This window comes from Hippopotamus amphibius, chromosome 10 (genome assembly GCF_030028045.1).
Source record: "Hippopotamus amphibius kiboko isolate mHipAmp2 chromosome 10, mHipAmp2.hap2, whole genome shotgun sequence".
Classification (NCBI taxonomy): Eukaryota; Metazoa; Chordata; class Mammalia; order Artiodactyla; family Hippopotamidae; genus Hippopotamus; species Hippopotamus amphibius.
Window position 1 is genome coordinate 55,413,081 of NC_080195.1, and position 16,264 is coordinate 55,429,344.

At 38.9% G+C, this 16,264-nt stretch overlaps 1 protein-coding gene across 1 annotated transcript in view; it reads left to right on the top strand.

Moving 5' to 3' along the window:
• The window catches only part of LSAMP (limbic system associated membrane protein), a 626,032-nt gene that overhangs the window by 52,763 nt on the left and 557,005 nt on the right, over positions 1-16,264 (top strand). The window lies entirely within an intron of this gene.

The window sequence follows — 16,264 nt, forward strand, 5'->3', positions numbered from 1 at the left end:
GTATAGACTTTGATACAAACTCTGAAATGTGAGGCCATTAGAGGGACTTGGGAAGATGAATGACATGATCTGATTTATATTTTCCAAAGGACCTCCTGACTCCTATGTAGAGAATGGATTGCAGTGTGCAGGATGGAAGCAAGAAGACCGATTCGCATATTGTAATAGTATTATAGTAGAAGAGAGATGTTGATGACTTGGCAAGAGCAATAACAGTGGGAGTAGAAGAAGTGATCATATTTAGGATTTGTTCTGTTGATAGAAGTGATAGGATTTCAAGATGGATGAGACATGGAGTACAACAGAAAGATGAATCCAAGGTGTTTTGGCATGAACAACTGAGAGGATGGAACTTCTAAAGATTGAGATAAAGAAAACAATGTGAGGGGCAGATTTTAGAGGGAAAAGATGGAGAGTTTTGTTTTGAGTATGGTAAGTCTGATTACCTAATAGACTTCCAAGGGAAGATGTTGAGGAGATGGATGTTTAAAGAAGTCTAGAGTCCAGTGGGAGATGTCAGGATGGATGTGACGACAGATACTATAGGAAATAGAAACTAGCTCTAAAATACCATCTTTGCTTTCTAGAAATGTATAATCTACTGGTTGGGCATGATAGATACATAAAAGTAATTAATAAGCAATGCAAAGCAGTAGATGTGGTATATTTACAAAGCATATTAGTACCAAAACGAATGCTGGTGACAATAGGTACCATAATTCCTCAGAGAGCGGAGGTGTGCATTCAGGGAAGGGTCTGGAGGGAAGACAGGATTTGAAGTGGCTTTGAAGCATTTGTTGAATTTTAGTGGTTATGAAGGGGAGAGGTATCCCAGGCCCAGAAGGTAGGAAGTAGAAACAACACAAAACTCTTGAAACACAGATGAGATATTCCCACGTGTCTGGGATGTATATATGGAAATCCCAAATTAAGTCACAAAATATAGAATTGCTAAAGAAATGATGTGAACCTGACCTGATAAAAAGTATCCCTAGAGATTTTTTGAGTTAGTGAATAACATATGCAATGCGTTGTTTTTCAGTAAATGAATCAGGTAGCCATGTCGAATTTATTCAGTTTTGCAAATCCAGCTTCAGTACTTTCTCCAGAATATTGTCCATCAGAGCCCTGAAGCCTAGTTGATTAAAAAAGATGTCTAATTCTATAGCTTTGAAATACTTCAATTATTTTAAGATATAAATAGACCTAACAAAGGTACATAAGTACAGTTTATATGAGATTATTATCATGTTCTCACGTTTATACTTGTGACCATTAGGAAGCAGTCTTATTAATGTTATGACTTTGGATAGTCTGGGGCAATATATTTTCACCCTAGGCAGGCTGTCCTTCCACCCTGTAAGAAAATAGGCAATTTTCCGTTGGCCAGAAAAAACGATCCTGCAGAAGGGGAAGGTAACAATAGGAGCTAAAGAGGTTAAAATACTTTAAAACTCAAAACATATTTGCCTTCCATGAAGTGGCTGCCCTAGCCCTGTTTCTAGTCACACCTTAGTTTTCCAAGCAAACTGCATAATCTGAGTCTTTCTCTGGAGATAATACAGGGTGCAGGCCCCTTCAAAGAAGGGATTTGTGTTTGCTGGCAGCTCCCGGAGCTCTGTTCTGTCTAGCAATTGAGATCTCCAGAGTGGCTTATGGGCTTTGTGTAATTTCTATCTGTACCCAGACAGCTGGACTTCATTTTGTTTTATTTGCCTTTAATAATAAGCCGCCTTTCCTTAGCTGTTAACTTGTGAATTATCAAACACTATCAAATCCTCCTTCCCATATTCTGACGACACTTACTTTGAAACAGACCCATTGGTAACACGCTGGTTCCAGGGAAAAGCTGGGCTTCGTGCCATGTATTTCAGGGTGGGAACTACTCTGATATATTTCTTTTGGGGCTAAAAAATGCCATTTCTGATCTAATATGAACACTGGGAACAGCAGAGCGAGCTTTGTGGCAGATTCATCTTTAATTATTAAAACAGGAGAGATCATTCATGCCTCTTTGAAGTTCTTATTTTCAGGAAGGGAAATGAATGTACAAGTCACTACATGTGAAGCAGGGTAGAAGTGAGGGTAAAAAAAAAACAGAATGACAGAAGGAATAGAAAATAAAGGGAACTAGTGATTATAAAGAGGAAAGGAACTGTAGAAATGAGAACAAAGGACAGAGATGGCCTGCCTGGTAGGAAGCTGGTACCTAGCACTCAGTAATATTTGGAAATAAGTGTATTCGCAATCTCTTTGCTAAGTCATTGTCAGTCGATAAAAATGCAACTGTATGTCGGCAGTCACTGGGCTTAGAAGAGCTAATGATGAAGGAAAGGATGAGGAAAGAGGGGGAAAGATTTTATGTATTAAATCTTGCTGAGGGATTATGTCTTCTTGCTATGGATTTGGGAGGAAAAACACATATTGGTTCAAAAACCTGAGGAAGCTGGAATGAGGAGTTGCGAGGAAGAGTCACGACCAGAGTAAAAAGTCACTCAGTATCAAGCATCAAAGATCTCAGTATGTGGTTTTGCTTTCTGTCTAAAATTGTCCAGTCCTGGTAATTAGAAAGTGAGCATAATAAGGGGGCTGGTCTGAGTCATGCTTTAATGAGTCAAAATTACAGCAGGCTGGCATCCGTTATACGGAAGCATTTGCGTGTGGGGGGAGGGGGCAGGGGGCAAGGTGTCATTTTTCAGGGGAGAACATTACTGAAACTCTAGGTGTACTGACAGAATTGGTTTTGGGCCCCAGGCCAGGAGTAGCAGAGGGAACACAGGATTTAGACGCATTAATGGACTCTATGATTGTTATTCTCAGTGCTGTTATTATAATCATGGATAATGTTATGTACCTATATCAAAAAATAATTATAACTTAGTTGCTTCTCATGCTTGAGGAGTTTGAGCCTTTTCTGGGTCACAGTGAAATAACCGTAAGAGAAGGAATGGGCCGGGACTAGGGGCTGAGAAACAGGGACCCTGGGTGATTGCCGCTGTGAGAACCTTCCCTCTTATTTGATTGTCCCCTAATCGGATATATGTAGGACTGAAATGAACTTTCTCCAATACAGAGAGGAATACGGAAAAGAAACGGAAACATTTTGCATAAAGGGTACCTCAGGTACATAGAGGTGCTCCGTAAGCACCTGGAGTCAGAGGACCAAATTAACCCGTCCTCCAGCCGTAATAGCATCAGTTTCAAGCCAGGACACGTTCATGAAACAGCGCTCCAGTGCACATGAAACAACTAAAGCCTCACTTCCTTGCTGTTCCAGGCAAAAATATGTGTATAAACTCATCTATTCTTAATGCCACCAACCTGGCAATACACCTTAAGCTAATTAGAAACAGATTTCCAATTTCACCATGGCTTTATAGTTTATCAATGAGACAAGTTTCTCTACAGATTCACTTCAATAGCTCACAGCTATAAATTAAAAGGATGCCTTAGCCTGGGCTCCCCCAAAATAGACCCTGAAATGAGGAATTGTGTCAAAGTGACTTACCAAGAAAATATTCACAGGAAAAACCAGTAAAGGAGTAGGAGAGTGGGTATTGGAGGGGAAGAATCGCAAGTGAGAATACAGTATAATGCAAAATTTCACTGGGTAAGGCATACCTCCAAGCTGTCCTGAGCACCTAGCACTTATCCCAGCACCTAGAACCATTGGTTAATGGCTTTATTGGGGGAGGGACAGAAATTCCTGGGCATTTCAAGAGCTCTATATATTTAGGCAAAACAAAAACAAAAACAAAAACCTCTAGCAGCCTGAGGACAGCCCACTGACAGAGCCTCAGGGTGCTGGCTGTTCTAAGTGCACTTCATTTGGAGACAATATTCATGAAAATGGTAGGGGATATGAAGGGATATGGGCAGAGCACTGACAGGATCTACTGCAGAGAGGATAGCACTTCATGGGCTACCTGTTGCCTGCTAAATATGGGTATTGTCTTTACTTCATAGCATGGCCCTTGTTTTTTTTTTTTTTTCCATTCATCCATTTCTCTCCCCTATTCCTTTCCAACTTTACAGAGCTGCCTCATCATGCACCATCTTGTTTCCTATTTCCTTGTCTTTACATAGCTTTCCCTCTCTGGAATGCTGTTAATTCACCTCTTCTCTCTCTCTCTCTTTTTTTTTTTTTGGCACACGGGCTTAGTTGCTCCGCGGCATGTGAGATCTTCCTGGAGCTGGGATCGAACCCGTGACCTCTGCATTGTCAGGCGGATTCTTAACCACTGCGCCACCTAGGAAGCCCCACCTCTCCTCTTTGATTGGCTGATAAACTCTTGTTCCATCCTTGAAGATGCTACTCAAACTTTACCTTCTATGTGAAGTCTTCTCTCATTGAACCTGGAGGAATAGACAATTATTTCATCATAAAATTGTAGCACCTTTAGCCTCTAACACAGGACATATCACACTGGCTTGTAACTTCTAATTTGTGTGACAGTTTACTTAGGTTATGTCATCTACATTTTTATTCATCTGTGAAAACGTAGAACCCTTGATCTATGTTTGGTACATGATCGTATCAGTGAATGTTGCTGAATGCAACTAAATGTATATAAAAAATGAATGTAGGAGACACATGGAATTTTCAACCTGGAGGATCCTTTTAAAGTAATCAAGTCTAAGTTCCCACCTAGTGTAAAAATCTCTATGGAATCTGCACCGGTGGAGATTTGGTCTGTTTATTTTAAGTAATGTTGCAGCTGAAACTGTCACTTGTTGTTTAGGCCGGATATAGCAGTAATAATCAGCTGTGGGAGTGCTTGCTTCTTGGGGTCAAAACCTCCACACTCTTCTCTTAGTAATTAGAGTTTATGTTGTGCCTGAAATTCCTTTTTTAGCACTTTAAACAAAATTTTCATAGAGTTAGTAGCACTTGTGTTGATGATCAACACTTTCCAGGTTGAGAAGTCAGTAGAGAGTATCAACATAGAATATACATCAACACAGAACAATATCAACGTGCAAAGTTGACACTCTTCCACCGCTGCACGTTTCGGGGACGTGGACGTTCACTCTTGCTTGTGTGTTTGCCCCCTGGTTATGTCAAGGGAAGGGTCTTCTCTTGCTGGGTCTTTCCCTGTGACCCTGTCCTGCATTTGTAAATCATATGGCCACACGTTAGCAATACAGTTTCTGGCTTTCAATAGTTTAATGTGAAGAGAAAATGAAAAATAAATAATAATGAACAGTGTTTTGTTATATTCAGAAGCACAAAGAATGTAGAATTTGGACAAGACACAAGCCTGTTTTAAAGACAGAAATCATGGATGATCTAGGAGAGTTACGAAGTATAAACGTGATTACAATGTGAATTTGTCCAGCATCATTTGTAACTAAAGCAGGCCTCTCTGCATGTCATTCTTCACTGTTAGAAAGTCTCTTTTCTGCTCTTTACACAACTCTCCCCCACCCACTAGGACCTTTATCCTCCCTTGCCTATCCTACCACAGCTGGAAGTTGGCTAGCTTTTGGAATAGATACTAGAGAGCCTGTATTTGCATTTTTTCCTCTATGCCATCTGTTCACAGAATGGATTACAGTTGCCTCCAGTTAAAAAGCAGATTGTCTTGGCCCAAGGTCAGGAGAGAAGTCTCAGCATCCTGTTTGACTGTTGAAAATCTCTTCCCCATCTCTGCAACACTAGAATGTAACATCTGCAATTAGAACTTGGGTCCCTTGACTGGTTCCTCTGACTATTGCCTAGCAACCCTCTACTGGAAATTCACAAGAGCACCTCTTCTTTCTCTGGCCTGGCCTCCTATTTCTACATCTCAATGTGTTTTCTATTAGGCTTATCTTTTTTTTTTTTTTTTTTTTAAAGATGACTGCTGTCAGCCTTGATTTACCTTCAAATGCGCCTGCGTTCAGAACTTTCAGAACTGTGGTCCCAGTGGACACTAGAGCTGGTGAAAGACCTGCAGTTGTCTTTTGCCAAATCATTTTGGCATCATCTTCAAGAGAAAATTGTGTATGCATTTGTCTCTTTACTTTGTTTGTTGGAGATCAGGAACTGAGAAAGAAGACAGTGAAGCTGAAAATTAAAACCTTTCCTACATTGCTGGGCCACCACTTTGTAAGAGAGGGAAAAAGATGTCATATTATAATATGTATATATATATTCTATCTGCCTTCTCTTCTTCAGAGCCCTCTGTTGGCATCTAGTAGAAGAGCCCTTATTTTCATTTTAAAAAAAGATTTACAAAAGTAGAAAAATCCTTTTGTTAGATCCAGCCACTTGCAAAGTAAAGCTCCTTTTGGGCAATAGAGATGGCTGTTGGTGTAAATGGCCCAGAGACGTAAAATGGCAAGAGTAATTGAGAATCAAAAGCTAAATGAAAAGATACTCAAACATCTGTCCCTTTACCTCTACCTTCAGGTGAATTGACCAAAAGATTACAATGTGTGCATCTTCCTAATGACTTCCTAATTTCTTAAGTCAAGTGGCCTGACTTTTTTTTGTTGCTTCTGCAACATTTGCGCTGCTACCACATCCTCTTTTTATTCTTCTCAGATGTTCACCTCCTTCCTCCAAAGATTCAGCGGCCACCTGTCAAAATTCTAATCAGCCTTCAAGATCCAGTGTAAATGTTACTTCTTCCATTAAGACTTTTCTGTTCACATTAGCTGGAGGCTTCAGAATGGAAGTTGGCATTTTAGATGAAGTGAAAAAGAAGATGTGCCACGTGACCGTACTGGAAATACTGTGGCGGGTTAGTGGGCATTAGGAGTGGCAGTGTAGGTTATAGCCAGGTGGTGGGTTACCTTGAATGTCTGCCCAAGAGAGTTGAATTTTTAGGAGGTAAGGGATGTAAGATCATGAAAATTATTTTTTTTTTATTAGAACAGAACTTCAGGAAAACTAACTCTGTGGCTAAGGATAAGACATATTGGAGGAAAGCCTCTGTGATACTCCTTTTACTATCTTAAACCACTGTGCCACACTAACTAACTACTGTGTTATTAGCACTTATTGTGTGCTAGGGGCTTTAGGGTGCTCCGACGGATCTGGACTATAAACCTGCCTCTACTGCTTTACTAACCGTGTGACTCTGGGCCTCTCTCAGAGTTAGTTTCCTTATCTGTAAAATGAGAAAACTAATGTTGAGAATTTCACAAAATTATTTGGAGGATTAAATAAAATGATACATGTAAGGTAATCCTATGGTAAGTACTCAGTAACTGGTATCTATTTATAATAGTATTAATATCAAGAATAATAAATCTTCCTTGCTTGATTTCTTTAATTTACATTTCAATAAGATCAACGTACACATACTGACTAAAATCACCCACTGCTAAGACTGTGTTTATATAAAACACGTATTGTTATGTGCTAAATTGTGCCCTGCCCCCCAAAAAACCCAAAACAGTGCTTCTGAATGTGACTTTATTTGAAGATCAGTTACAGAGGTAATCAGGTTAAAATGTGGTCATCAGGATAGGTCCTAATCCATATGAATGTTATCCTTATAAGGAGAGGAAATTTGGATACAGAGGGAGGATGATATGAAGACACAAGGAGAAGATAGCCATCCAGAAGCCAAGGAGAGAGGCCTGGAACAGATTCTTCCCTCTCAGCTATCAAGGAACCAACCCTGCCAGCACCTTGATCTCAGAGTTTTAGCCTCCAGATCTGTGAGAAAGAAAATTCACAGATTTTTGTTTAAGTTCAATAGTCAGTTTGTTATAGCAACCTTAGTAAACAAATACACACCCCAAACAGTTCCCAAGGCATTCATTATCGTTTAAATTAGTTGCTCCATTCAGTGCCCCACATAATTGGACAGGGTAGATATCTTAAAATAGGCAACCATATTAAGTCAAGGCATTTCTATAAAATGTAGGGAGACTTGCAAGAGTCTCTAAATAATCATGGGAGACATAGCCCGAGATCCTTGTGGATCCTTAGGTTTGCAAAGGTGAGTAGAGAATAGGAACGCCCCACTGCTGCTCAGGCTGGATGGGCTTAAAGCTTGCCTATAGCACGGCCTCTATGGACTTGAGATTCTACTTGACCCTGGCCGACTCACGTTTTATTATATTCCTTGTACCTTTAAGAGTGCTCTCAAGTAGTCAGGGCTATAAAAATAAATCCTTTAATGCCAGAGATCTACCTTACATTGCTGAAGGCAGCTTATGTGTCCCCTACTTTTTGGGACTCTAAGAAGTTTTCTCATAGAATCATAACACTTTACTGCTTGCTGAGAATCAAAAGAATTTTAATCAATTTTCTCATGTGGCAGATACGGAACTGAATCCAGAAGATGAGAAATGTCTTGGCCAAAGTTGTGCAGCTCATTTCAATTCTACCTAATTTCAGTCTTCCTTTTTAGACTTGAGAGAGAGAGAGAGTGTGTGTGTCATATAAAGGAGTATTTCCTCCTCACCTTCTTTCTCTTTGGTTTTGTCTCGTATTATTCCTCCTTCTTGAGTTTCCTGTGGAAATAAAAGGGTCCAGATTCTGACCCCGTGACTGAGTATAACTCAGTGACTTAACATGCACCCATTTGTCCTATAATCCAGCCAGCCTCAGAGACTGCTTAGCTCCAAGCATCTCAATAATTCATTTCACATATTCTAGTCAGTATTGTTTTGGTATACAGCTTTTGAAAGTGAAGGGAAGGAAAGGGAGTGGGGGAGGGAGCCTTGCCCTGAGGACCCATGCTGGACTTCTTCAAATTAGCAAAACATAATCACTTATAAAATCATGTGAGAGAATTGCACCTTCTAAAATATATGACTCAAAATTCAATGTGTTTTCTGTGTGGGTGGACAGGTGGTGATATGCAAGAAAAAGGGGGAAAAAATCACGAAACACCCCCTCAAAGTTACCTTTTCTCTGCTTAGGAATTTTAGATTGTTCACATGTACTGAGAACAATGCACCATCTGTCATCAATATTGGGGATAATCCAACCGATTTGTTAACTTTATCCTCCGTATATCCCACATCACCCAGTTCTCCAGGTTAATGAAGCTGAATACATATTTGAAAATGCAGTCACTCCCAACCCCCACCGTACATCAGACTCATCTTGTGAGCTTAACACAGATAAGCAAACACAGATGCCCAGGTCCCACTTCCAGAAATTCTGAGTTGTTTGAGCTGGGATGTGGACCATACGTCAGTATTTCTTTGAAATCTTTCCAGGTGATTCTAATGTACAGACTGCTGAGGACGACTGATTTAGTGGTTCCATAAGCCAAGGCAATTGATGCCTGAAATGGATGAAATATAGGCATATACCTTGGAATAAAGACACGAAAGCGAGAGGCAACCTGTGGAGACCTGAGATAGCAGCGGCAGCCTGGGAAGTAAGCGGAGAAAGTGTGGAGGATGGTGCTGTTGGGTTTTGTCCTTAAATCGCGTGATGTGTCACTTTAAGGAGGACGATGGTAGATGACTGTGCATCGCTGAGCGGAGATGGGCTGGATAATTCTCTGGTTTGATGAATAAGTTTCTTTCTTAACAAGCGAAATGGATTTGTACTTATTTAACAAAGTCCCTTTGCATGGCTTGGTTTGGGGTTAGCAGGCTTAGGTCTCAGATGAAGGAGGAATGTGCTAGTTAGAGCTCAGCTATTAGGCACCAATATGCTAATGAGTCAACTGTGGCATGTAATCAATGTGTGAAAAATGGGTAATTCTCAGTAATGCCCTGCTAATGTTTTCATAATGATCTGTCAAAGTACTGGAGCTAATTATTGTCATGGCGATTTGGCCCAAGTTCACTGGGATGGTCCTGGCATTGGCAAACAAGAACATACGTTGCCAGCTTGTCACCCGTTTTGAGTCTTTCTTCCTATTTCTCCTCCCATAGAGAGATCCTATATGTCATTTTCTGTATACTTTAATATGTACTTATGTACTCCATTTTTCTTTCATTTTATTGTTTTCCAAGCTCCGTGTTTCATCTTTTCTTCCAATTTCCTTTTTCTTTTTTATTGCCAAAAATACTGGATGGGAGCTCAAGAACCCTAAGGTCTAATCCTGGTTCTGCTATAAGGGCAAGCCATTTCATCTCTCTGTGTCTGTTTATAGGAATAAAGGAACTGGATAAGTCATAATGAAGGAGCTAGGTAAGCGATGATAATGTCCTTTTAGCTTTAAAATAAGAGAATTCTGGATTTCCCTTGCATGTCTACTCTGTGTGTCCACGGCATCATTTTTTTAATCAAGTTTATCACCGTGATGACTCATTTTTGAACTATGAGACATCTAAGTAAGCAAGGTACCTACTAGTAATCAATGCCACAGGAAAGGGAGTTTACCTGCTATAGAGACTTAGAGGAGGAAGGAGAAAATAGTGAGAGCCTTCAGATATGAAAATACTCCCAAGTACATAGCAAGGTGACACTGCCACCTCTAAAGTTTCTCCTAGGATAGTTATTCTTGTGAAATAATTTTTCACTGATAATCTCTTAAATAATATATTATCATAGCAACGCCATGGATCAGTATAGCATCTACTGAAGAGCTCAGATCTCTTCTCATCTCAGTTTTAACATCCCTGTGAGATAGTTGGGGCAGATAATAACCGTCCCTTTTCTGTTGATGGGAAGCAGGCAAAAGGAGATTAAGAACATTTATAGTCAAAGTGAATTTGCATTACGCATTTCCCTTTTTAAGCAACCTTTCCTTCAAGACTGTAAGACTGTCTGTGTGTGTGTGTGTGTCTGTGTGTGTTTGTGTGTGTGTGTGTATGTGTTTACTTTTTCAGCAGATGCAACTCAGCACAGTAATGCACTGTGTCCTTTCTCACCTCGAGTCAAATTGAGAAAGAGTGCACTTTTTACTCCCCAAAGAGGCAAAAGCTGTAACAAATAACAAGTTTGGAGATTTTTTTTAAATGAAAAAATATTTAAACATTACCTTAGAGCAAAGGTCAGCAAACTTTTTCTATAAAGGGACAGAGAGTAACTATTTTAGATTCTATAGGCCACGTCTCATAGTCTTTTTTTCTTTAATTGCAAGCCTTTACAAATGAAAAACATTTTTTTTTTCTTGAAGGCTTTAAAAACAACAGGCCCTTGGGTCATAGTTTGCCAACCCCTGCCTTAGAGTCAGGCCCATATTGTGCAGTCCTGAGGCACTTAGGCCAATGGGAACACTGATGTTCGCACGCAGGTACTCCTAACAGGGATGGTAACATATCAGGATGCATTAAATTGACATCTAAGAGGTGACCTCTGTGGTAGTCAACTTGACAACCACTGAAAACAAGACCCATTTCTTAGAAAGAATAAATCCTCCAATAAGCAATGTGAAATCTTGAATAGCAGATCTTCAAATTCTGTCAAAAGCTCCTTGGACTCCAGGTATAGGTTGTTGTCCAAGTGATCTCCAGTTTATGCAGCTGTGTGTTTTTGAAAAGTTGTGCTAACATTGAAATTTTTTCCCTTTTCTTTCCTATGTAACTTCAATGATGGCTTCTCCTGGGAAATATATTTTATTGTAAGATATAATGAAGAGTATGTCCTTTATTACAATATTAATATTTCCTTCATTTTCAGCAATGAACAATTTGTATTCACTTTGTTCTCCTATACAGTCCTCAGTGAGAAAAGTTTGCCAAGAGATAACCAATATATATGGTTTTCTCGTGCATATAATGCACCCATGCATTTGTGTACATGCACAAACACACAGTGCTAGATATGTCAAGTAGTTAATGCCTGTTTCATTGGGTATTCCCAGTGAACCATAGAAGCTGTACATCTGCGATAGAGACTCCTTAGTGGAGAGAGACCAAAGGAAATGCTTTATAGGAAAGAATCCAGCAACTTATTAATATCCTTCACTCATTTAGATCTGATGAAACCAAAAGGGAGGCACAAACAAAAAGGGAGTAAATATCTCTTTTAAAATAAAGCAGACATCCCTTTCCATAGGAGTGCTAATGAGGTCTGAAAACCTAAGTCCATTTGGTCAGAATTCTGTTCAATATTCCTATATTACATCTCCATACAATGAAGAATATAAGATAGGAAGCAGGCTTTGATTTAGCATTCTGATATTAATGCATTGAGCCTATCAGTTGTAAGAATATAAGTCCACAGTGTTTGTTTACTCTAACAATAGTTGTAAGAGATAAAAACAAACAAATAAAAAAACAAAGCTATAATCAATCCATATATCCATCAATAGAAGAAGGCTTGAAGATGATATGGTATATTCATATCATGAAATATTGTGCAGTCTTTGAAGAATGAGTTAGATCTCAGTCTATTAATATGGAAGAATGTCCATGATGCATTGTGAAGTAACAGAGTCATTTGTATAGCACAGCCCCTACTTTGTAAACATAACCCCCATAATAGGTGTATAGGTTAATATGAGCATGGAGGGATATGAGAACAGACATACATCCAGGCTTTTTAAATTGGTTGTCTCAGGAGGGTACCGATGGGGGAGACAAGCAGAGATGGGTAGAGATTGCGATACTTTTCTTTATTCACCAATTGAACAAAGAAAATAAAGATAGACAAAAGCACAAAGATAAAGGAAATATAGGGCATAATTAAATGAATATATCATTAATCTTAGATAATACCAGTTAATGAGGTATACATCAATTATATGCCAACCAAAATATAAGGAACATTAATTGATTTAGTAATCATAGATTTTAAAACTTGAATCTGACATATAAGTAATAATGTTAGTAACAGGTAACTGTAATTCCGTGTGGTTCTGTAATTACTGTGCTTAGCACTTTATAAAGATTATCTTTTTTCTACCCATAGCAACCCTAGAAGCAGCCTAGGAGGTAGATGCTCTTGATGACCCCATTTTACCAATGGATCAGTGAGGTTGAATCAGTTGCTCATACTGATATGGTCTACATCTAAAGCCCTTGTTCTCAGAGAAATGTTGCTGTCACACAAAGTGTATGGTGGTGCCCTAAAAAGGCTCCAAGTATATAGAGTTTTACATATGGGAACGCCAGTGACTAAAGAATGCTGAATCAGAAATTCTGAACACAGAAGGCATCTGGCTTTAAGACAATGACTAGGTTTCTCTCTTTTAATTCTACATTTGCCTGCACATACATCCAGATTATGACATTGCGTTAGGTTATCCATGTATGACTCTTTGCCTTGCTTTCCAGAATATTTCTCCTCACCCTGGTTCTTCTGTTTATTATGGCATCTACCTGTGGTCAGTTTTTTTTTTTTCCTTCTATACCTTTTAACTTTCTCTAGAGGATTCTTAAGTATCAACTTTTATTTCTATTCCACATGTCCACTTGATCCAAACAATCTTCTAAAAATTTGTCACATCATGTCACTTCTCTGCTTAGAACTCATCACAGTCTTCCCATAGCTTTTAAAATAAAATCCAAATTCCTGCCCCAGCCTACAAAGGCCACACATGATCTGGCCTTTTTTCCAGTAACATATACTTTATTTTCCATGACTCAGGCTAGCTGTACTCACTTACTGAAGTGCCTGTCCCTGGATCTCTGGGTCTGGGTCCTTGTCTTTCTCACCTTCTCAGAAAAGTTGCTCCAGCCACCCAGTCACTTTCTGTTCCAGCAGAGTGTTTTATTTCCCTGCATGACACTGAGAACATATAAAGATGTATCCTTGGTTAGACAAGTTAAAAGTGATCATCTTTATTTATAATTACCATAGCAATTAAATTTGTAGTCAGTAATACAGTTGAATTGTTCATTGATGGTGACTTATTTATGACTTTAAAATCTACCTTAGGTAATAACATTTGAAATTCCTGCAAACACAGAAGCGCTCTTTTCAATAAGAATGAACTCATTTACATCAGGTAGCACTATTTTTTTTTGGTCTAAACAGTTACTGATAGTAAAAAGAACAGGCCAAGCATAAGTCCTGTTACATGTGTTACTTTTGCCATCTACACACTATGTGACCTTGACCAAGGTTAATTTAACTTTGTCAGATTCAATTTAGTCAGCTGTAAATTTAAATCATTTAATTATCTTATGGCTATATCTACCATATGACCAGGTGAGGTGGTCCTCTAATGAGGGTTGGGGGGAGTTCTCAAGTCAACCTTATTGTGATGTTTACATGATGATTATTTATTTCTGTAATTAGTTTAATTAATTTATTTTTATTAGTTATCTATTTTATACATATTAACATATATATGTCAAACCCCATCTCCCAATTCATCCCACTCCCACCACCATCCCCCCTGCTTTCCCCTCTTGGTGTCCATATGTTTGTTCTCTACATCTGTGTCTCTATTTCTGCCTTGCAAACTGGTTCATCTGTACCAATTTATTTCTATAATTAGTTTAATTTTTGTCTATACCACTAGACTGCAAGTCTCGAGACATCACGGATACCATCTATCTTGTAAGTCTACAAATCCTCAGTGTCTAATTCAGTGCCAAAACAGAAGACTCTCAATAAATATTTATTGAATTAATTAATTACTTAAGTTCTTATGAGGATCAAATTTATGAATTGTAAAATCCACTACAAATGTATAGTATTAAATTATTCTCTGCACTGTTGTAACCTCTTTTCATTCTGCTTCATACCCACAGGAGGAAGGCCATCCCTAGGGTGAGTGGGTAATGCGAAAATATTTTTGTAGAGGCCTCTAACTATGTGACTGTGAAAAGTGCCCCCAAATTAGTGAGTCAGCACCATTCTGGTAGTTTAATCTTATATATCCCTTGAAGAAAATATCATAGCAGCCACCAGGAGCAATTCATCATCCAGACCACTCACCTGGAACTGGGTCTGGTTGTGGGACCCCAGGTTGACTCTGTAGTCATGAGCCTTGATGCCCTTTAGGACATTTGATTGACTCTACACAGAGGAGGGCACTGTGAAGGGGAAGAACAGCTCTGCCTGGTTTTAGGCCCTAGACAGAAACAAAAATTCTCAGGTACTCCAAAGTTTAACCCCACTCCCCAACCGTTGGCACAGGGACCAGGTCATGAGTCTGCTTTCTGGGGTGTGGGGAGAAAGAGCAAGCGGTGTTGATACCTGGAGCGTGATACACTCAGAGAGATGTGCTGAATTGAGTTGCTGGCTCTAATTCTGGCTCCCAATTAACTAGTTATTTTCAAGTCAGCTGCATTCTCTGTTACCTTATTGGTTAAAGGAGACCAATGATGTTTTTCTAATATATAAGTATTGTGTGTGTGTGTTATAGGTACACATAGTCTTTATAAAAAGAAAGAGTTCTACAGAATTTGAGTATTATTAGCAGTCATGAAAATCATGACAATGAAAGAGGTGAATGGCTATGAATTTGAAGAAAATGTAGCACAGTGGCCAATACATTCAATAGTGAGTCTGTGTATGGTGGGGGAAATACTATTTGCACTGGTAGGCTGAAGAAAGGAGGAATACAAGGTAAAAGGTTTGCAATTGTTTTCTTAGAAATAGTACAAATAGAGAAGACAAATTATGTTGATGGCTGTCTTAAAATACAGAGCTGAAAGTTGGGTTTTATTTAATATCTGTGGAGAGGTTATTGAACATGGAACTGATTACCAAAAACATTTTACAGAGATTGATTTGGCATTAAGTGATGGATTATATAAATATTAATAGGGCTAATTGACTCCACAGGGGCATCTTTACAATGTGTTTTCCTTCTTTAATTTCCTTTAAGTTTTATTTTGGCATCAGTAAAAATACCTAATTTGGAGATATCTGAATATATAAATCAAAACACTGCTTGTTAGTTAAATGTAAGAACTGTGTTAAGAATAATTGCTTAAAGACAGATTGGCTGATAGTAGAGAAATGTTCTTTATTTGCATGAACCCAAAGAACCATTAACAGCAAAAATTAAATGATAGTTTTCATGAAGTGTTTGTGTAGTTTCAAGGATAAAACTCCAATCCCACTATAGTCCCCTAATGGAAGAAGTGTTGTTGTTACTGTTTGTTTTGTCTTTTGTTTTTGAAACATCAGGTCAAGCTCTGGTGTGGTCTGTGAGGAGAAAATATTTTGTCATTGTAATAAGAAAGAATTCTTTTTCATCACACATTTTATCCAAAATGAGAGACACAAGATTTTTGTATGAGAGAAATAGGTAATGAGGGGACTCCCCTGGTGATCCAATGGTTAAGAATCTACCTTCCAATGCAGGGGATGTGGGTTCGATCCCTGGTTGGGGAACTAAGATCCCACATGCCACAGGGCAACTACTTGAGCCCGCATGCCATAACTAGTGAGCCCGCATGCCACAACTAGAGAGAAGCCTGTGCCCCTCAGTGAAGAACCTGCTCACTGCAA